This window comes from Scyliorhinus torazame, chromosome 18 (genome assembly GCF_047496885.1).
Source record: "Scyliorhinus torazame isolate Kashiwa2021f chromosome 18, sScyTor2.1, whole genome shotgun sequence".
Lineage (NCBI taxonomy): Eukaryota > Metazoa > Chordata > Chondrichthyes > Carcharhiniformes > Scyliorhinidae > Scyliorhinus > Scyliorhinus torazame.
The window spans coordinates 77,294,546-77,315,876 of record NC_092724.1 but is presented as its reverse complement, the minus strand read 5'-3'; the positions used below and the strand labels follow the sequence as shown (position 1 = coordinate 77,315,876).

Below are 21,331 nucleotides of genomic sequence, written 5' to 3'. Positions count from 1 at the left end.
CTGTATCTAACCCAGTGCTGTACCTGTCCTGGGAGTGTTTGATGGGGACAGTGTGGAGTGAATTTTACTCTGTATCTAACCATGTGCTGTACCTGCCCTGGGAGTGTTTGATGGGGACAGTGTGGAGTGAATTTTACTCTGTATCTAACCCCGTGCTGTACCTGCCCTGGGAGTGTTTGATGGGTAAAGTGTAGAGTGAGCTTTACTCTATATCTAACCCTGTGCTGTATCTGCTTTGGATGTGTTTGATGGGGACAGTCTGCAGTGCAATTATCCGTTCTGAAAAATATTGAGAAGAGGTCTCTGATACAAGTGTCCATGACTTGTTGGAAACTGACCTGTTGCTTTCAATGTCTCAGGGGCCAGGTGGTTGGGACCTCCATCTCCCACTATCTACTGGAGAAGTCCAGGCTTGTTTTTCAGGTAAGTGTATTCATGGGTATTCCCCTCATGACATTGTGTTTGTGTGGATTTGAGTTGAATTGTGTTGTAGTGATTGATGGATTTCTATGTTAGTTACTGTTTTTTCTTTGATGTTTAAGGCACGTAATGAGCGTAATTACCATGTGTTTTATGAATTGCTGGCCGGCCTGGATGAGGAGCAGAAACAGGAGCTGAACCTACAGGAGCCAGAGACATACTTCTATATCAACCAGGTGGGATTGTCCCCTCTGCTCTCAACTAGTTAGATTACTCCATGCTTATAACACTGTGGTTCCGTGACCAATCCTGAACTTTATATCTCTGCTTCTTGGGCAGGGCGGAGCATGTGAGATCACTGGCAAACATGAGCATGAAGACTTTCTGTGTTTGTTGGGTTCTCTGGGAAGAATCGGGCTGTTGGAGGAGCAACTGATAACAGTGTGGTCCATCTTGTCCTCCATTTTGCAGCTTGGCAATGTCTGCTTCACATCTTATGAGGTAGGTCAGACACATCCAAACTCCCATCTTAGTGTGCAATCGCATTACAATTGCAGTGCTGACATGCTGTATTTTTGCTTTGCACCAATATCTAACTTGTATTTTACTGTAAATACCCATGTGACATTTCAAGATTTCTAATTGGAGGGTCTGTTAGAAATATGTAATATGTGTTATATATGATACAATAAAAAGACTTGCATTTATATAGCACCTTAAACCTCAGGATACCACAAAATGCTTTACAGCCAATTAAATACTTTTGACATGTTCAAAATGTGGGAGCCAATTTGTGTCCAGCAATCCCCATAAATAGCAACGTGATAACAACTGGATAATCCATTTCTGTGATGGCCAGGAGGCAGGGGAGAACTACCCTGACTTCCTCGAGTAGTACTGTGTGATCTTTTATGTCCAGGCACGCCTTGGTTCAATGTCTCATTTGAAAGACAACGGACTGAATTCTTGCCCCGCCGCGCCACATTTCTGTTCCACCCTGCCGGTGGGATGCTCCGTTACGCCGACTGGTCAATGGGGTTTCCCATTGTGGGGCAGCCCCACGCCGTCGGGAAACCCCGGGCTGCCGGCAAAATGGAGCATCCCGCCGGCGGAGAATCCAGCCCAACAGCTCAATTTGTGCAGCATTCCCACAGACTGATGTAAAATTGAGTTAAACATATGCATAGAGCAGTGGTTTGGCAGACACAGATTTAAATTCAGTTGGGTGATCTAAACTAATGTGGAGGTGGAGAAGAGGCAGGGGTGGAGGCACCACTGGGATAGGAGGAGATTATGGACTGTATTGGTGCTATGCAGTCGGGGATGGCACTGGGTTCAGATGGCTTCCTGGTGGAATTCTACAGTTTGCAGCCTTGTTGACACCACACTTATTGGCGATGTTTAATGACTTTCTGTCTCAGTGGGTGCTGCTGGCCACGTTGATGCCGAAGAAGAACAATGATCCCATGGAGTTTGTGGCTTACAGGCTTATTTTACTATTGATTGCTGATGCAAAGGTATTAGCTATTAGGTACTCCCGGTTGTATAGGGGCAGAGTAGGGGATGGCCGCTGTCCCTGTTGTTGTATGTGCTGCCGATTAAATCATTGGCCTTCGCACTTAGATTGTCAGGTGAGTGGAGGGAGGGGTGGGGGTGCGTGTGTGGGGGTTGGGGGTTGGGGGCTGGGTGGGGGGGCTGGGTGCTGGATTGGGGGGGCTGGGGACTGGGGGCTGGGGGTTGGGTGCTGGGTGGGGGGGAGGGGTTGGGTGCTGGGTGGGGGGGGGAAGGAACATAGGTGCCCCTATATGTGGGGGCAGATGAAGGAGGCTTCCTGTGTAGGTTCATGCCTAAGGGTGCTGGTTACTGCCCCTCTTCCATTCTCTCTAGCCAAGTTTTCAAGGAGCCCGGTAGTGGTGGCCTCTCTAAGAATTTGGAACCAATTCAAGCAGCATATTAAATTGGGGCAATATCATTACTGTCACCAATTTGTGGGAACCTTGTGCCATCTGGGATGGATGCAATGTATAAGATTTTGAAGAGGGTGGTGTCGAAAGGTTCAGGGATTGTTTGTGGAGGGTAGGTTTGCGGACTGGAGGAGATAGTGGAGAAACTTATTCTCCTGAGGAAGAGTTTGTTTAGGTATATGCAGGTGTGAAACTTTGTTCGTAAGGAGCTGACTTTGTTCTCTCGGTTACTGGGACCTACACTTATGAATGGGATGCTATCTCGAGATGAGATGGGGAAGGGAAGATATCCAATATATGTGGATGGTTGTTGGAGACAGGGAAGACACCGTTGAAGGAAGTAAAGGGGAAATGGAAGGAAGAGTTGCGCCTGGAGGGAGGGGTGTGGAGCGAGATTTTGTATAAGGTGAATTCCAGCTCTTCTTGTGCCAGGCTGAGCCTGATACAGTTTAAAGTAGTCCACAGGGTGTACTTAACTAGAACGTGCATGAATGGGTTCTTCGTGGAATAGAGGACAGGTGTGAGCGGTGCCTGAGGGAGTTGGTGAACCATTTACAAATGTTCTGGTCCTGCCCTTAGCTGTTTGAGTTCAGGTTTGGAGATTGTGGGAGTGAAGCTGGAGCTGTGTCCTTTGGTGGCGATCTTCGGGGTGTCAGATTCGCTGGCGCTCCTGGAGGGGAGGAAGGCTGATGTCCTGTCCTTCGCCCCCCTGATAGCCTGGAGACGAGTCCTGCTTGGGTGGCGGTTGTCGGTGCCACCAAAGGCCTTGGCGTGGCTCGAGGTCTTGTCAAAGATTCTGAGACTGGAAAAGATTAAGTATGCCATTAGAGGGTCGGAGGAAGGGTTCTATTCCAGGTGGAAGCCGTTCATCACCTTCTTTAAGGATTTGTTTGTGGCCAGAAATGGGGGGTGGGGGGTGGGGGGGAGGGGGGTGGATAGGAGGGTGGGGGAAGTAGTGGGGCGGGTTGGGTCTTAAGGGGGTGGGGGTTGGTTAGGGTTATTGGTATTATTTTGTTAAAAAACCTGCTGGCATTATATTGGTTGCATTCTATGGAATATTTTGTATGTGATAATCTGAAAATATTTGGAATAAAATATTAAAAACAGATACACAGAGGGGGTCCTATTTCTTTCAGCCAATACTGTCGCAAAGCAACACATGATTCGGAAAATTCCAACCTGGAATAAAATAAAGAGTTAGTTATTTTCTTTGTGTGGCGAGTGAAGTGGTACCAGATTGGAGTAAGTGGCTTTTGGCTGCAGCTTGCACTCTGCTGTGTGAAATAAATACAGCCGCTTAAATACAGGAATCTGCTGATCTCATCTTGCCCAGTGTACACATGTCCATTTTCAGAAAGACGCAAATATCCGATTACACTCCCAAGGAGTATAATACACAAATAAATGGGTGTGATACCTTGACTTGGGTGCACTTTCTTACTGTGCCTGTCACATCAAGCTTCATCTATTGTTAGGTCATTACTAATCTGGGCAAGAATGAACATGCTGCTGCAGAATTAATGTTACAGAACATTGAACTGCTAACCTGTCATGAAGTATTTCACAGAGGATAGGCGCAATCTACCGGCCGTGTCGCACCCCCAATCGGGTGAATGAGGGTACAACACAGCTGGTAGATGACGTGAGAGGCCTCTTCCATGATCTACCCAGTTCGCCACACCTCGGGGGTTCTAACAGGATCTTGCGAGATGGCGGGATAAGTATTTTGTAAATCTGCACATTAGAGTGAAACAGCTAGTCTTACTCTAATGCACAGCTCACGTGATCAACCTAAGGCATTGGCATCTAACCCCTTCGCCTCAGAGACATCAGGCAAGCGCCGTTCAGTGCTAGTTCCCAGAAACAGGGGTCAGTTGGGGTGGCAGGTGGACAGGTTTCCCATGGGATCAGAGGCTCGTGGGTGAGTGGCCTCTGGGCGGAATAGCACCCTGACACTGCTTGTGCCACTTGGGCATCTTGGCATTGCCAGCCTGCTACCATCATGCTGGCAGTGCCACCTGGGCACCTTTGCAGTGCCAGGCTGGCAGGGCACACCCAGGGTACCAGACTGGCAGTGCCAAGGTCGCAGGCTGGCATTGTGCCCACTCCAGGGATCAGGTCCATGGGTGCCTTGCCTGTGTGAGGTGGGGTGCAGGGGGCGAGTTGGAACTTTGGGAAGTCTGGGAATCATGTCACAGGGGGGTCGAGAGATGGGGGCGCCATTTAAAAATTGCACCCTGATCTCCTCCTGTACTGGGGAGTTCTGGCGAGCCGAGCTCCTCAGTGTAGGAAACAGGACAAAGTGCAGCCTTGGTGGAGCGTTCCCTGCTGAGGCTCCGCATTGCAACAAAGTCCTTCCGATAGCGGGGTCTTTCTCAGAGCTGAGAGTGCCGGGAAATACCCGGCTAAACGCGCTCGACATGGGATTCTGTTCCAATTCGGTTAGATCGCGTGCTTTGTTTTTCTCTGGAGACTTTGGTTCACAGGTGAGAGATGAGATTCCTAGCTACGATTCTCATCAGCAGGGCACGCTTCTAAACACACCATCTCTCCTTGGTTCACCAGTCCTGATGGTATAGCTTTCCAGAATTCCTTTTCAACCACCCAATCAATGACACTCTGGTTCATGGCTTTGTCACTTTGGGGAAAACACCCAGCTCTTTAGCATTTTGAGCTATTCACACAGCTTGCCAGGTGTTAGAACTTTCTCGCAAGTTCACACAGGACATGCAAGTGTTCCTGTTTACTTTTCTGCCAGAAAAAATTGGCCACCTGCTGAGAGTGATTTTCTTCACCTCACAAGAATTCTGTGTTGCTCTTTTGTCTGTCAACTTTCGGCACAATGTGCCAGCCTCATCGTGCCCGACTTGGTGTTGCAACGAGGCCGTTGAATCTTGCAAGAGGTCTCTCGCGAGAACTGCGTCTCGAGACATCTTGCAAGATTCAACCAAACCTTACAAAATGTTGCAATCTGGATTTTGCCGCACTGGGCAAGATCCAGATGAGCATATAGGCTCAGCCATTAGGCTAACTTAAACACTCATGCATCAGATTCACTTGGCTCCCGGGAATTAAGGGCCTCCAAGAATCAGAATCACAGAATACCACAGTACAGAAGAGGCCCTTTGGCGAATCGGCCCATCAGCCCATGCACTGACGCATGAAAGGCCCTGACCTGCCCGCCTAATCCCATTAGCCAGCACTTGGCCCATAGCCTTGAATGTTATGACGTGCCAAGTGCTCATCCAGGTACTTTACAAAGGATGTGAGGCACCCCGCCTCCACCACCCTCCCAGGCAGTGTGGCCAGACCATCACCACTCTCTGGGTAAAAACATTTTTAATCAAATCTCCCCCAAAACTCCCACCCCTCACTTTGAACTTGTGTCCCCTCGTAACTGACCCTTCAACTAAGGGGAACAGCTGCTCCCTATCTGCCCTGTCCATTTCCCTCATAACTTGTACACCTCGATCAGGTGTACAAGTTAAGTGTACACCCCTGTCTTCTCTGCTCCAGCGAAAACAACCCAAGCCTATCCAATCTCTCTTCAGAACCTAAATGCTCCATCCCAGGCAACATTCTGATGAATCTCCACTGCACCCCCTCCAGTGCAATTACATCCTTCCTATAATGGAACTGTTGCTACTTCTATTAACAAACCACCAGCAGCGAGTATGTTTCTTGTATTGACTAAATGACCACACAACCAGTATGTTAGTTCAAAAGACAGTTTATTATTAAACATAAGACTTATCTCTATGTGCAATGGTACCTGTGCCTTCGCATTAAACTACACCTATCAACTAAGATAACCTTTACTTATCTTCTGGATGACCGGCTCTGTGCAGGTAGATAAGGCCTTTATCTGTGTTGGCTGGAAGTCGTCAGGTTCGTCTCGGCTGCGGCTCGTCTCTCTCAGGTAGTGATCGCAAGTCTTTAACTTGGCTGGTCATTTTGCTGCAATTGGTGTGCGCACAGGCCGGTCCCAAAAGAGACCGATCCCTAGTTGTGCAGTGCCTCTTATCCTTCTCCTTATTCGCGCCATTTTGGGCGGTGCTAACTCAGGATCCAATGGATCGATAGGGTCTCGATCACCCTAATCAATTCTGGCCAATTAGGGGCGGGTACCTCGAAGCTGGGTGGTTCCTAGTTACCATTGTCCCAAGTACGTATGCCTTTCCAAATAAGGGGAGGCGGCGCTCGTGAGTCTGCTGCTGTTGCTATTCCTTGATTTGAGTCTATTGTTCTGGGGAAATCGGTGATTGACCTTTAACAGGCGCAAGTTTCAGTTCGGTCTGGTTTTCCTTTGCACAATACACAAGGGCTGTGCATTGTCTGTGTCCCGACTTGACCACAATTCCCATTATCCTTTGCGGGTGGCCATTTTAGATCCTCTTGATCCTGAACGTGAAGCATGGTGGATCACAGACTCGAGCCCATGTCTATCTTATTGTCCCAGTCACCTGTCGGTCAGTTCAGGTCCTACTCTACTGTGTCCTAAATTCATTGCAGTTTTACCTAATTCATTCATTATTACATACAGTTCATCAAAATTAAATCCATTGCTAATTATTATCTCATTTTAAATTAAATTCATATAAAGACAATTCATTTCGAACTAACCTTTTAAGCTAACTTGCTCTCATACTGCTTGCTCATACATTAAATAACTTATTTACAACACAATTTAAAGCAGCAGCACCTTATTCATTTACTTATCCTTATCATTAATACAAAGGCACAAATGGCTCATTTCAGCAGCAGTTGTTACATTCGATTATCAGTTGTACATTCCCAGGATACCTTCTTATTGAATTCCGAAAAGGTGGGCTCGGACCGTGTAGATCAGGGGGTGGGAGGCTTTTGCCTTCCATTTGCGGAGTTGGAATGTGAGGATGACAATATATATTACCGCAATCAGGAGGAGGGCCTCGACTATGTAAGAGAGAGGGTTCCATTTTGCAAAGTCTTCCCACCAGGTGGGCGTTTTGGTCTCGATCTCTAACAGTTGTTGGGTGGTATCCTGACTGGAGGTGGTCTGTTGGGTGATGGTGTTTGGGGCTGGCTTATGTCCTAATCTAATTCTGTGCAATACCAAGTTACCTTTAGTGGGTGTCCCGGGGTAGTTTTGTTTGATTCCTAATGTGTTCCCTGAGCTTCTCCTCAAACATCCAATTTCGGGACACCCTTCATTCATAAGTTCCCACCAATCCCCTTTTTCAGTTGTGCTGATGTAGCACGCAGATGTGGTCCCGTTGGGCCTTTTGTACATTGTCCTTTGATTGTTACACCCAAATAGGATGCTTCTGTTGGGTTTTACCCATAATGTACCGTCCTCACATTCCTCTGCACTTGGTGGGGCGAATTACAGTTGTTCAGCATAGAGTAAGCCCATGTTTTGCTGCACTCGGAGTTTAGTAAGTCCAGCGATGATCATTGCGAAGAATAGGGGACCTGGATTCATTTTGTAGTTTGTCCATCTTCCGTGTATTTCTGTGTATTCCTCCGGAATCAGGCATAGTATTGTGTTATTATCTTTGGTTAACATCTGTATTTTAGTAGTCTTTCTCTCTTAATTCCAATTACCTTTTATGGTTGTCTTTGTGACTCCCCATTTTGTTTAAACAGATTTTGGAGAGAGACCAGACATGCAAATTAAAGTGCAGAATTCCATTGTTCGAGTATCGCACAGCTTGTGTGGTCGATGCTTGGAGTGGGCGGACACTTTCTTCGACCAGTCTCCATCTTACTCACAACCATGGGAGGTTGAGACTTTGCTTAAGCAGCCGAATTTCAAGGCAGCCAGTTTTATAAAGTTTCGTCCCAGGGGCACAGAGGGGTTGCATGTGTAGCCGTTGTAGCAGGGGGATGGGAACCAGATTAGGAAGTTAAAGGTCAGTAAAGAGGCAGCAACTAAAGCCAGAAAGGTACTAGATAATAAACTCAATGTGACTAAGGGAAAGAGTAGACAGGGAAGAGATGATGAACGCAAAGGGACAGGTGATCTGAGGTGCATTTGTTTCAATGCGAGAAGTGTAGCAGGTAGGCAGATGAATTTAGGGCTTGGATTAGTACCTGGGAATATGATGCTTTTAGTATAACTGAGACTTGGTTGAGGGAAGGGCAAGACTGGCAACTAAATATCCCAGGGTATAGATGCTTCAGGAGGGATAGAGTGGGAGGTAAAAGGGGTGGAGAAGTTGCATTACTGGTCAGAGATGATATTACAGCTGTGATTAAGGAGGGCACGATGGAGGATTCGAGCACTGAGGCAATATGGGTAGAGCTAAGAAATAGGAAGGGTGCAGTAACATTGTTGGGACTTTACTACAGGCCTCCCAGAAACGAGCGTGAAGTAGAGGTACAAATATGTAGACAGATTATAGAAAAATGTAGGAGCAATAGGGTGGTTGTGATGGGAGATTTTAACTTTCCCAACATTGAATGGGACTCATGTAGTGTTGGAGACATAGATGGAGCAGAATTTGTAAGGAGCATCCAGGAGAGTTTTTTAGAGCAGTATGTAAATAGTCCAACTCGGGAAGGAGCCATACTCGACCTGGTATTGGGGAATGATCACGGCCAGGTGGTTGAAGTTTCAGTCGGTGATTACTTTGGGAACAGCGATCACAATTCCGTAAGTTTTAGAATACTCATGGACAAAGCCGAGAGTGGTCCTAAAGGAAGAGTGCTAAATTGGGGAAAGGCCAAGTGTAATAAAATTCGGCAGGAGCGAGGGAATGTGGATTGGGAGCAGCAGTTTCAAGGTAAATCCACATTTGAAATGTGGGAGTCTTTTAAAGGAAGGTTGATTGGAGTGCAGGACAGACATGTCCCTGTGAAAATGAGGGATAGAAATGGCAAGATTAGGGAACCATGGATGACGGGTGGAATAGTGAGACTAGCTAAAATGAAAAAGGAAGCATACATAAGATCTAGGCGACTTAAAACTGATGAAGCTTTGGAGGAATATCAGGAAAGTCGGACTAATCTCAAACGTGCAATAAAGAGGGCTAAAAGGGGTCATGAAATATCTTTGGCTAACAGGGTTAAGGAAAATCCCAAATCCTTTTATTCGTATATAAGGAGCAAGATGGTAACTAGAGAAAGGATTGGCCCACTCAAAGACAAAAGAGGAAATTTATGCGTGGAGTCAGAGGAAATGGGTGAGATTCTTAATGAGTACTTTGCATCGGTATTCCCCAAGGAGAGGGACATTGATTTGTAATGTTGTAGGTGTAACATAAGCGGCTTCCTTGTGGTGCATTTGACAAAGGAAGGTTCAGACGTGGAGATAACTTCAACACGTTTATTAAACTATTTACACCTCTACGAGGGAACAAGCGGTCCTAGATCTGGTCCTGTGTAATGAGACAGGATTGATTCAGGATCTCATAGTTAGGGATCCTCCAGGAAGGAGCGATCACAATATGGTGGAATTTAAAATACAGATGGACGGTGAGTAGGTAAAATCAAGCACTCGTGTTTTGTGCTTAAACAAAGGATATTACAATGGGATGAAAGAAGAACTAGCTAAGGTAGACTGGGAGCAAAGACTTTATAGTGAAACAGTTGAGGAACAGTGGAGAACCTTCCAAGTGATTTTTCACAGTGCTCAGCAAAGGTTTATACCAACAAAAAGGAAGGACGGTAAAAAGGGGGAAAATCGACCGTGGATATCTAAGGAAGTAAGGGAGAGTATCAAATTGAAGGAAAAAACATACAAAGTAGCAAAGATCAGTGGGAGACTAGAGGACTGGGAAATCTTTAGGGGGCAACAGAAAGCTACTAAAAAAGCTATAAAGAAGAGTAAGATAGATTATGAGAGTAAACTTGCTCAGATAGTAAAAGTTTCTACAAATACATAAAACAACAAAGAGTGGCTAAGGTAAATATTGGTCCTTTAGAGGATGAGAAGGGAGATTTAATAATGGGAGATGAGGAAATGGCTGAGGAACTGAACAGGTTTTTTGGGTCGGTCTTCACAGTGGAAGACACAAATAACATGCCAGTGACTGATGGAAATGAGGCTATGACAGGTGAGGACCTTGAGAGGATTGTTATCACCAAGGAGGTAGTGATGGGCAAGCTAATGGGGCTAAAGGTAGAGAAGTCTCCTGGACCTGATGGAATGCATCCCAGAGTGCTAAAAGAGATGGCTAGGGAAATTGCAAATGAACTAGTGATAATTTACCAAAATTCACTAGACTCTGGGGTGGTCCCGGCGGATTGGAAATTAGCAAACATGACACCACTGTTTAAAAAGGAGGTAGGCAGAAAGCGGGTAATTATAGGCCAGTGAGCTTAACTTCGGTAGTAGGGAAGATGCTGGAATCTATCATCAAGGAGGAAATAGCGAGGCATCTGGATGGAAATTGTCCCATTGGGCAGACGCAGCATGGGTTCATAAAGGGCAGGTCGTGCCTAACTAATTTAGTGGAATTTTTTGAGGACATTAACAGTGCAGTAGATAACGGGGAGCCAATGGATGTGGTATATCTGGATTTCCAGAAAGCCTTTGACAAGGTGCCACACAAAAGATTGTTGCATGAGATAAAGATGCATGGCATTAAGGGGAAAGCAGTAGCATGGATAGAGGATTGGTTAATTAATAGAAAGCAAAGAGTGGGGATTAATGGGTGTTTCTCTGGTTGGCAATCAGTAGCTCGTGGTGTCCCTCAGGGATCAGTGTTGGGCCCACAACTGTTCACAATTTACATAGATGATTTGGAGTTGGGGACCAAGGGCAATGTGTCCAAGTTCGCAGACGACATTAAGATAAGTGGTAAAGCAAAAAGTGCAGAGGATACTGGAAGTCTGCAGAGGGATTTGGATAGGCTAAGTAAATGGGCTAGGGTCTGGCAGATGGAATACAATGTTGACAAATGTGAGGTTATCCATTTTGGTAGGAATAACAGCAAAAGGGATTATTATTTAAATAATAAAATATTAAAACATGCTGCTGTGCAGAGAGACCTGGGTGTGCTAGTGCATGAGTCGCAAAAAGTTGGTTTACAGGTGCAACAGGTGATTAAGAAGGCAAATGGAATTTTGTCCTTCATTGCGAGTGTGATGGAGTTTAAGACTAGGGAGGTTCTGCTGCAAATGTAAAATGTGTTAGTGAGGCCACACCTGGACTATTGTGTTCAGTTTTGGTCTCCTTACTTGAGAAAGGACGTACTGGCACTGGAGGGTGTGCAGAGGAGATTCACTAGGTTAATCCCAGAGTTGAAGGGGTTGGATTACGAGGAGAGGTTGAGTAGACTGGGACTGTACTCGTTGGAATTTAGAAGGGTGAGGGGGGATCTTATGGAAACATTTAAGATGATGAAGGGAATCGATAGGATAGATGCGGGCAGGTTGTTTCCACTGGCGAGTGAAAGCAGAACTAGGGGACATAGCCTCAAAATAAGGGGAAGTAGATTTAGGACTGAGTTTAGGAGGAACTTCTTCACCCAAAGGGTTGTGAATCTATGGAATTCCTTGCCCAGTAAAGCAGTAGAGGCTCCTTCATTAAATGTTTTTAAGATAAAGATAGATAGTTTTTTGAAGAATAAAGGGATTAAGGGTTATGGTGTTCGGGCCGGAAAGTGGAACTGAGTCCACAAAAGATCAGCCATGATCTCATTGAATGGTGGAGCAGGCTCGAGAGGCCAGATGGCATACTCCTGCTCCTAGTTCTTATGTTCTTATTACTCAGGTTCGACACTACTGCTAATCCTACTATAGCTACCCAGACTGACTAACCAGCTGCTACAATCCACGTGGTGGGTGTAGTATTGAATCAACCCTGTGTCTGTACTCACTGATTGTCTCCACTGGAAAGAGGCAGATCATGTGTGTGGTGTCCTTTATATATGGGTTGGTGTAATGCCCCCTTGTGGTCGTGCCACCTCCTTGTGTATCGTGAATGTCTATTGGTCGCGTCCTATCTACTTGATCTATTGGTTGAGTGTGTGTGTGTGATGTCTCTTGTGCTCCCTCTAGAGTCTAGCTAGCCTACATGTATTTACATTGATGCACATCACCACAGACATGACGGATGTTGAGGCTAGGGATGGATGTTTAAATACTCTAGGTTAAGCCAGCATTAGGAACGGGGAAGTTTTGGGTATTCTGAAAGGCATTAAGGTGGACAAGTCCCCAGGTCCGGATGGGATCTATCCCAGGTTACTGAGGGAAGCGAGGGACAAAATAGCTGGGGCCTTAACAGATATCTTTGAAGCATCCTTGAGCACGGGTGAGGTCCCGGAGGACTGGAGAATTGCTAATGTTGTCCCTTTGTTTAAGAAGGGTACCAGGGATAATCCAGGGAATTACAGACCTGTGAGCTTGACATCAGTGGTAAGCAAACTGTTGGAGAAGATACTAAGGGATAGGATCTATTCACATTTGGAAGAAAATAGACTTATCAGTGATAGGCAGCATGGTTTTGTGTAGGGAAGGTCATGTCTTACAAACCTAATAGAATTCTTTGAGGAAGTAACAACGTTATTTGATGAGGGAAGGGCTGTAGATGTCATATACATGGACTTCAGTAAGGCGTTGGATAAAATTTCCCATGGCAGGTTGATGGAAAATGTGAAGTCGTATGGGGTTCAGGGTGTACTAGTTAGATGGATAAAGAACTGGCTGGGCAACAGGAGATAGAGAGTAGTGGTGGAAGGGAGTGTCTCAAAATGGAGAAAGGTGACTAGTGGTGTTCCACAGGGATCCGTGCTCGGGCCACTGTTGTTTGTGATATACATAAATGATCTGGAGGAAGGTATAGGTGGTCTGATTAGCAAGTTTGCAGGTGATACTAAGATTGGTGGAGTTGCAGATAGCGAGGAGGACTGTCAGAGAATACAGCAAAATATAGATAGATTGGAGAGTTGGACAGAGAAATGGCAGATGGAGTTCAATCCAGGCAAATGCGAGGTGATGCACTTAGGAATGGAGTCCTGCGGAAAATTGATGTACAGAGAGATCTGGGAGTTCAGGTCCATTGTATCCTGAAGGTGGCAACGCAGGTCGATAGAGTGGTCAAGAAGGCATACAGCATGCTTGCCTTCATCGGACGGGGTATTGAGTACAAGAGTTGGCAGGTCATGTTACAATTGTGTAGGACTTTGGTTCGGCCACATTCGGAATACTGCGTGCAGTTCTGGTCGCCACATTACCAGAAGGATGTTGATGCTTTAGAGAGGGTGCAGAGGAGGAATACATTCTTTATCCCACAATCAAACAGAGAGGATTGAGTCACATTGGAAGCGAAGATTAAGACCTGTCCAAGGTAATGAAGTGTGCAGAAAACCATTCCAGCGAATTTGAGGGTGACATGGGGTGCGTATGGGCCGCTACATAGAACATAGAACATAGAACGATACAGCGCAGTACAGGCCCTTCGGCCCACGATGTTGCACCGAAACAAAAGCCATCTAACCTACACTATGCCATTATCATCCATATGTTTATCCAATAAACTTTTAAATGCCCTCAATGTTGGCGAGTTCACTACTGTAGCAGGTAGGGCATTCCACGGCCTCACTACTCTTTGCGTAAAGAACCTACCTCTGACCTCTGTCCTATATCTATTACCCCTCAGTTTAAAGTTATGTCCCCTCGTGCCAGCCATTTCCATCCGCGGGAGAAGGCTCTCACTGTCCACCCTATCTAACCCCCTGATCATTTTGTATGCCTCTATTAAGTCTCCTCTTAACCTACTTCTCTCCAACGAAAACAACCTCAAGTCCATCAGCCTTTCCTCATAAGATTTTCCCTCCATACCAGGCAACATCCTGGTAAATCTCCTCTGCACCTGCTCCAAAGCCTCCACGTCCTTCCTATAATGCGGTGACCAGAACTGTACGCAATACTCCAAATGCGGCCGTACCAGAGTTCTGTACAGCTGCAACATGACCTCCTGACTCCGGAACTCAATCCCTCTACCAATAAAGGCCAACACTCCATAGGCCTTCTTCACAACCCTATCAACCTGGGTGGCAACTTTCAGGGATCTATGTACATGGACACCTAGATCCCTCTGCTCATCCACACTTCCAAGAACTTTACCATTCGCCAAATATTCCGCATTCCTGTTATTCCTTCCAAAATGAATCACCTCACACTTCTCTACATTACACTCCATTTGCCACCTCTCAGCCCAGCTCTGCAGCTTATCTATATCCCTCTGTGACCTGCTACATCCTTCCACACTATCGACAACACCACCGACTTTAGTATCGTCTGCAAATTTACTCACCCACCCTTCTGCGCCTTCCTCTAGGTCATTGATAAAAATGACAAACAGCAACGGCCCCAGAACAGATCCTTGTGGTACTCCACTTGTAACTGAACTCCATTTTGAACATTTCCCATCAACCACCACCCTCTGTCTTCTTTCAGCTAGCCAATTTCTGATCCACATCTCTAAATCACCCTCAATCCCCAGCCTCCGTATTTTCTGCAATAGCCTACCGTGGGGAACCTTATCAAACGCTTTGCTGAAATCCATATACACCACATCAACTGCTCTACCCTCATCTACCTGTTCAGTCACCTTCTCAAAGAACTCGATAAGGTTTGTGAGGCATGACCTACCCTTCACAAAGCCATGCTGACTATCCCTTTTCATATTATTCCTATCTAGATGATTATAAATCTTGTCTCTCATAATCCCCTCCAAGACTTTACCCACTACAGACGTGAGGCTCACCGGTCTATAGTTGCCGGGGTTGTCTCTGCTCCCCTTTTTGAACAAAGGGACCACATTTGCTATCCTCCAGTCCTCTGGCGCTATTCCTGTAGCCAATGATGACATAAAAATCAAAGCCAAAGGTCCAGCAATCTCTTCCCTGGCCTCCCAGAGAATCCTAGGCTAAATCCCATCAGGACCCGGGGACTTATCTATTTTCAGCCTATCCAGAATTGCCAACACCTCTTCCCTACGTACCTCAATGCCATCTATTCTATTAGCCTGGGTCTCAGCATTCTCCTCCACAACATTATCTTTTTCCTGAGTGAATACTGACGAAAAATATTCATTTAGTATATAGCCTATCTCTTCAGACTCCACACACAACTTCCCATCCCTGTCCTTGACTGGTCCTACTCTTTCCCTAGTCATTCGCTTATTCCTGACATACCTATAGAAAACTTTTGGGTTTTCCTTGATCCTACCTGCCAAATACTTCTCATGTCCCCTCCTTGCTCGTCTTAGCTCTCTCTTTAGATCCTTCCTCGCTACCTTGTAACTATCCATCGCCCCAACTGAAACTTCACACCTCATCTTCACATAGCCCTCCTTCTTCCTCTCAACAAGAGATTCCACTTCTTTGGTAAACCACGGTTCCCTCGCTCGACGCCTTCCTCCCTGCCTGACCGGTACATACTTATCAAGAACACGCAGTAGCTGATCCTTGAACAAGCTCCACTTATCCAGTGTACCCAACACTTGCAGCCTACTTCTCCATCTTATCCCCCCCAAGTCACGTCTAATGGCATCATAATTGCCCTTCCCCCAGCTATAACTCTTGCCCTGCGGTGTATACTTATCCCTTTGCATCATTAACGTAAACGTCACCGAATTGTGGTCACTGTCCCCAAAGTGCTCTCCTACCTCCAAATCCAACACCTGGCCTGGTTCATTACCCAAAACCAAATCCAACGTGGCCTCGCCTCTTGTTGGCCTGTCAACATATTGTGTCAGGAAACCCTCCTGCACACACTGTACAAAAAACGACCCATCTAATGTACTCAAACTACATCTTTTCCAGTCAATATTTGGAAAGTTAGTCTCCCATAATAACTACCCTGTTACTTTCGCTCTTATCCAGGATCATCCTCGCCATCCTTCCCTCTACATCCCTAGAACTATTTGGAGGCCTATAGAAGACTCCCAACAGTGTGACCTCTCCTTTCATGTTTCTAACCTCAGCCCATACTACCTCGGAAGATGAGTCCCCATCTAGCATCCTCTCTGCCACCGTAATACTGCTCTTGACTAGCAGCGCCACACCTCCCCCTCTTTTGCCTCCTTCTCTGAGCTTACTAAAACACCTAAACCCCGGAACCTGCAACATCCATTCCTGTCCCTGCTCTATCCATGTCTCCAAAATGGCCACAACATCGAAGTCCCAGGTACCAACCCATGCTGCCAGTTCCCCTACCTTGTTTTGTATACTCCTGGCATTGAAGTAGACACACTTCAAACCACCTACCTGAACACTGGCCCCCCTCCTGCGACGTCAAATCTGTGCTCCTGACCTCTATACTCTCATTCTCCCTTACCCTAAAACTACAATCCAGGTTCCCATGCCCCTGCTGCATTAGTTTAAACCCCCCCAAAGAGCACTAACAAATCTCCCCCCGAACATGTGACAAATGTGTGGGATCCCTGTGTAGGGCGGGGGAAATGCTGTTTGTCCACTACCCGAGCTTTACTTGACCAGTTTTCCGAGTCCTCAGGTAGGGCGGGGATCAATGCCGTGTCTCCCTACCTGTGTGACCGTGACGAACGGGAAGAGTTTGTATTCATGTGGAATCTTTCTCCATGGGGATAGCACATCTAAAAGACGGGCAGTTCACCAACGACTTAGAACATAAAACAGTACAGCACAGTCCCCTTCAGCCCACGATGTTGTGCCGACCATTTATCCTAATCTAAGATCAACCTAACCTACACCCTGTCAATTTACTGCTGTCCATGGCCTGTCTAAGAGTTGCTTAAATGTCCCTACTGACTCTGATTCCACCATCTCTGCTGGCAGTGCATTCCACACACCCACTACTCTCTGTGTAAAGAACCCAGTTCTGACATCTCATAGAACATAGAACATACAGTGCAGAAGGAGGACATTCGGCCCATCGGGTCTGCACCGACCCACTTAAGCCCTCACTTCCACCATATCCCCGTAAGCCAATAACCTCTCCTAAACTTTTTTGGTCACTAAGGACAATTTATCAAAGCCAATCCACCTAACCTGCACGCCTTTGGGCTGTGGGAGGAAACCGGAGCACCTGGAGGAAACCCACGCAGACACGGGGAGAATGTGCTGACTCCGCACAGACAATGACCCAGCAGGGAATCGAACCTCGGACCTGGCGCTGTGAAGCCACAGTGCTATCCACTTGTTCTACCGTGCTGCCCCAATATACCTACCTCCAATCACCTTAAAATTATGTCCCCTCGTGACAGCCATTTCCACCCTGGAGAAAAGTCTCTGGCTATCCACTCTATCCATGCCTCTCATCACCTTGTACACCTCTATCAAGTCACCTCTCTTCCTTCTTCGCTTCAGTGGGAAAAGCCCTAGCCCCCTCAACCTTTCTTCATAAGACATGCCCTCCATTCCAGACAGCATCCTGGTAAATCTCCTCTGTACCCTCTCCAAAGCACCAACATCCTTCCTATAATGAGGCGACCAGAAATGGACACAATATTCCAAGTGTGGTCTAACCAGGATTTTATAAAGCTGCAGCAAAACCTCGCAGCTCTTAAACTCAATCCCCCTGTTAATGAAAGCCAACACACCATACGCCTTCTTAACAACCTTATCAACCTGGGTGGCAACTTTGGGGGATCTATGTACGTGGACCCCAAGATCCCTCTGTTCCTCCACACTTCCAAGAATCCTGCCTTTAACCATGTATTCAGCATTCAAATTCGATCTTCCAAAATGAATCACTTCACATTTATGTCGGCTGAACTCCATGTGCCACATCTCAGCCCAGCTCTGCATCCTGTCAATGCCTTGTTGTAACCTGCAAAAACCCTCAACACAATTCCCCCAACCTTCGTGTCATCGGCAAACTTACTAACCCACTCTTCCACCTCCTCAGCCAAGGCATTTATAAAAACCACAAAGAGCAGAGGTCCCAGAACAGATCCCTGCGGGACACCACTGGTCACCGACCTCCAGGCGGAATACTTTCCATCCACTGCCACTCGCTGTCTTCTTTCAGCCAGCCAATTCTGTATCCAGAGAGCCAAATTTCCCTGTATCCCATGCCCCCTAACTTTCTGAATGAGCCTACCATGGGGAACCTTATCAAATACCTTACTGAAATCCATATCCACCACATCCACTGCCCAACCTTCATCAATGTGACTTGTACTGGAAAACCCCAAATAATCTTATTTGGGGTTTTCCAGTACAAGTCTTAAAGCGCATCAAGGTAGATAAATCCCCGGGACCTGATGAAATGTATCCCAGGATGTTGTGGGAGGCTAGGGAGGAAATTGCGGGTCCCCTAACAGAGATATTTGAATCATCGGCAGCCACCGGTGAGGTGCCTGAAGATTGGAGAGTGGTGAATGTTGTGCCCTTGTTTAAGAAGGGCAGCAGGGAAAAGCCTGGGAACTACAGACCGGTGAGCCTAACGTCTGTAGTAGGTAAGTTCCTGGAAGGTATTCTGAGAGACAGGATCTACAAGCATTTAGAGAGGCAAGGACTGATTCGGGACAGTCAGCATGGCTTTGTGCGTGGAAAATCATGTCTCCCAAATTTGATTGAGTTTTTTGAGGGGGTGACCAAGAAGGTAGATGAGGGCAGTGCAGTAGACGTTGTCTACATGGACTTTAGCAAAGCCTTTGACAAGGTACCGCATGGTAGGTTGTTGCAGAAGGTTAAAGCTCACGGGATCCAGGGTGAGGTTGCCAATTGGATTCAAAATTGGCTGGACGACAGAAGACAGAGAGAGGGTGGTTGTAGAGGGTTGTTTTTCAAACTGGAGGCCTGTGACCAGTGGTGTGCCTCAGGGATCGGTGCTGGGTCCACTGTTATTTGTGATTTATATTAATGATTTGGATGAGAATTTAGGAGGCATGGTTAGTAAGTTTGCAGATGACACCAAGATTGGTGGCACAGTGGATAGTGAAGAAGGTTATCTAGGATTGCAACGGGATCTTGATCAATTAGGCCAGTGGGCCGACGAATGGCAGATGGAGTTTAATTTCGATAAATGTGAGGTGATGCATTTTGGCAGATCGAATCAGGCCAGGACCTACTCAGTTAATGGTATGGCGTTGGGGAGAGTAATAGAACAAAAAGATCTAGGAGTACAAGTTCATAGCTCCTTGAAGGTGGAGTCGCAGGTGGACAGGGTGGTGAAGAAGGCATTCGGCATGCTTGGTTTCATTGGTCAGAACATTGAATACAGGAGTTGGGACGTCTTGTTGAAGTTGTACAAGACATTGGTACGGCCACACTTGGAATACTGTGTGCAGTTCTGGTCACCCTATTATAGAAAGGATATTATTAAACTAGAAAGAGTGCAGAAAAGATTTACTAGGATGTTGCCGGGACTTGATGGTTTGAGTTATAAGGAGAGGCTGGATAGACTGGGACTTTTTTCCCTGGAGCGTAGGAGGCTTAGGGGTGATCTTATAGAGGTCTATAAAATAATGAGGGGCATAGATAAGGTAGATAGTCAACATCTTTTCCCAAAGGTAGGGGAGTCTAAAACTAGAGGGCATAGGTTTAAGGTGAGAGGGGAGTGTTTCAGAAGGGCCCAGAGGGGCAATTTCTTCACTCAGAGGGTAGAGAGTGTCTGGAATGGGCTGCCAGAGGTAGTAGTAGAGGCGGGTACAATTGTGTCTTTTAAAAAGCATTTAGATAGTTACATGGGTAAGATGGGTATAGAGGGTTATGGGCCAAGTGCGGGCAACTGGGACTAGCTTAATGGTAAAAACTGGGCGGCATGGACTGGTTGGGCCGAAGGTCCTGTTTCCATGCTGTAAACTTCTATGATTCTAATCTCTCATCGTAAGAATTCGATGAGGTGAGTGCGGTTCGGCGTGGGGCCCACAGATTCCGTCTTTGACTGCCATTGGTCAGTATACTGTGTCTTTGACTATATAGAGATCTTCTGGTACGATGTGATGTCGGTCTGACAGGATTTAACCATGCGTTAAAAAGAGAGGTGAGGAAGAAGAAGAGGATGGGCAAGCTCCATCAGAAATTGGACACCTTAATTCTTAGTAGGCGTCCGCTTGTCATCATCTGGACACCTCAGATATTTGCAGACATCAATTGTTCCATTAAATCATTTCCCAGTTCATTGCCTGAATCATCTTCCACTCCTGGCTGCCAGACACGCGTCTGCAGGTTCATACCATTACTCTGGGTGTTTGCCGCATGGGCCTGTGAATTGTCTGATCCGCCATGCCTTACCAATCTGCAAGAAGGGTCACGGTGCCATAGTGGAGGATTGGGGTTGTGGCGTGGCGGAGGGTAGTCATGATATGGGGTCCTGGAAGTGGAAGCAATGCTGCGAGGGGAGGGCGGATAAGTAGGTGGCCAGTCGGGCATGGGGCCTAATTGAACCAAATCGTTGCTCTGGGGGCTAGGACTGCTGACGTCAGAAAGATCAAGCAAGTCGCTAGGGTTACTAGTCAAATCCAGGTCAAGTTCAAGTGCGAAGCCTGCATGTATGGCGGAGTTAAGGGGGGGTGTCATCATGAGGGGGGGAGTGGTTGGATTGGTAAGCTTCAGTGGGCGGGGTGTCGCCATCTCCCATTGCCAAGGTGACGTGGTGGGCGTGGTTACATTGGGCTCCGTAGACTTTGAGTTGGTTGATGTGGAACCAACCAGTCTTCCTGTTAGGGAATGCTATTTTGTAAACGGAGGGGCTTACTTTGTCAGAAATGGAGTAAGGGCCTGCGAAGTTAGGGGATAGGAAGGAGCTTGGGTTGTACAACGAGATCATAACTTGCTGGCCGACTGTGTATTCTATGGGGTGAACACTTTTGTCAAAGCTGGCTTTACTCTGCCTTTTTCTAGCGCCTAGTCGGATAGCAGCAGCCAGTTGTGCCGCTTTAATGTTTTCTGTGACCTGTTGCACTGCTTTTTCATGGGTGAGAGCGGTTACTGCGGGGTTGGCCAAATCGAGTCCTTGTAAATAGTCAATGCCTTTCATGGGTCTCCCAGTCATAAGTGTGTGTGGGGCGAAACCTGTAGAACTGG

General features: G+C 46.7%; 1 long non-coding RNA gene across 1 annotated transcript in view; it reads left to right on the top strand.

Annotated features, from left to right (window-relative positions):
- The first annotated feature begins 359 nt into the window (after positions 1-359).
- Positions 360-21,331, top strand: part of LOC140394825 (uncharacterized) — a 92,613-nt gene continuing 71,641 nt past the window's right edge. Inside the window, exons 1-3 of the long non-coding RNA XR_011936019.1 lie at positions 360-423; positions 543-656; positions 760-921. This is a non-coding gene — a long non-coding RNA (uncharacterized lncRNA). The remainder of the gene's footprint in view (positions 424-542; positions 657-759; positions 922-21,331) is intronic.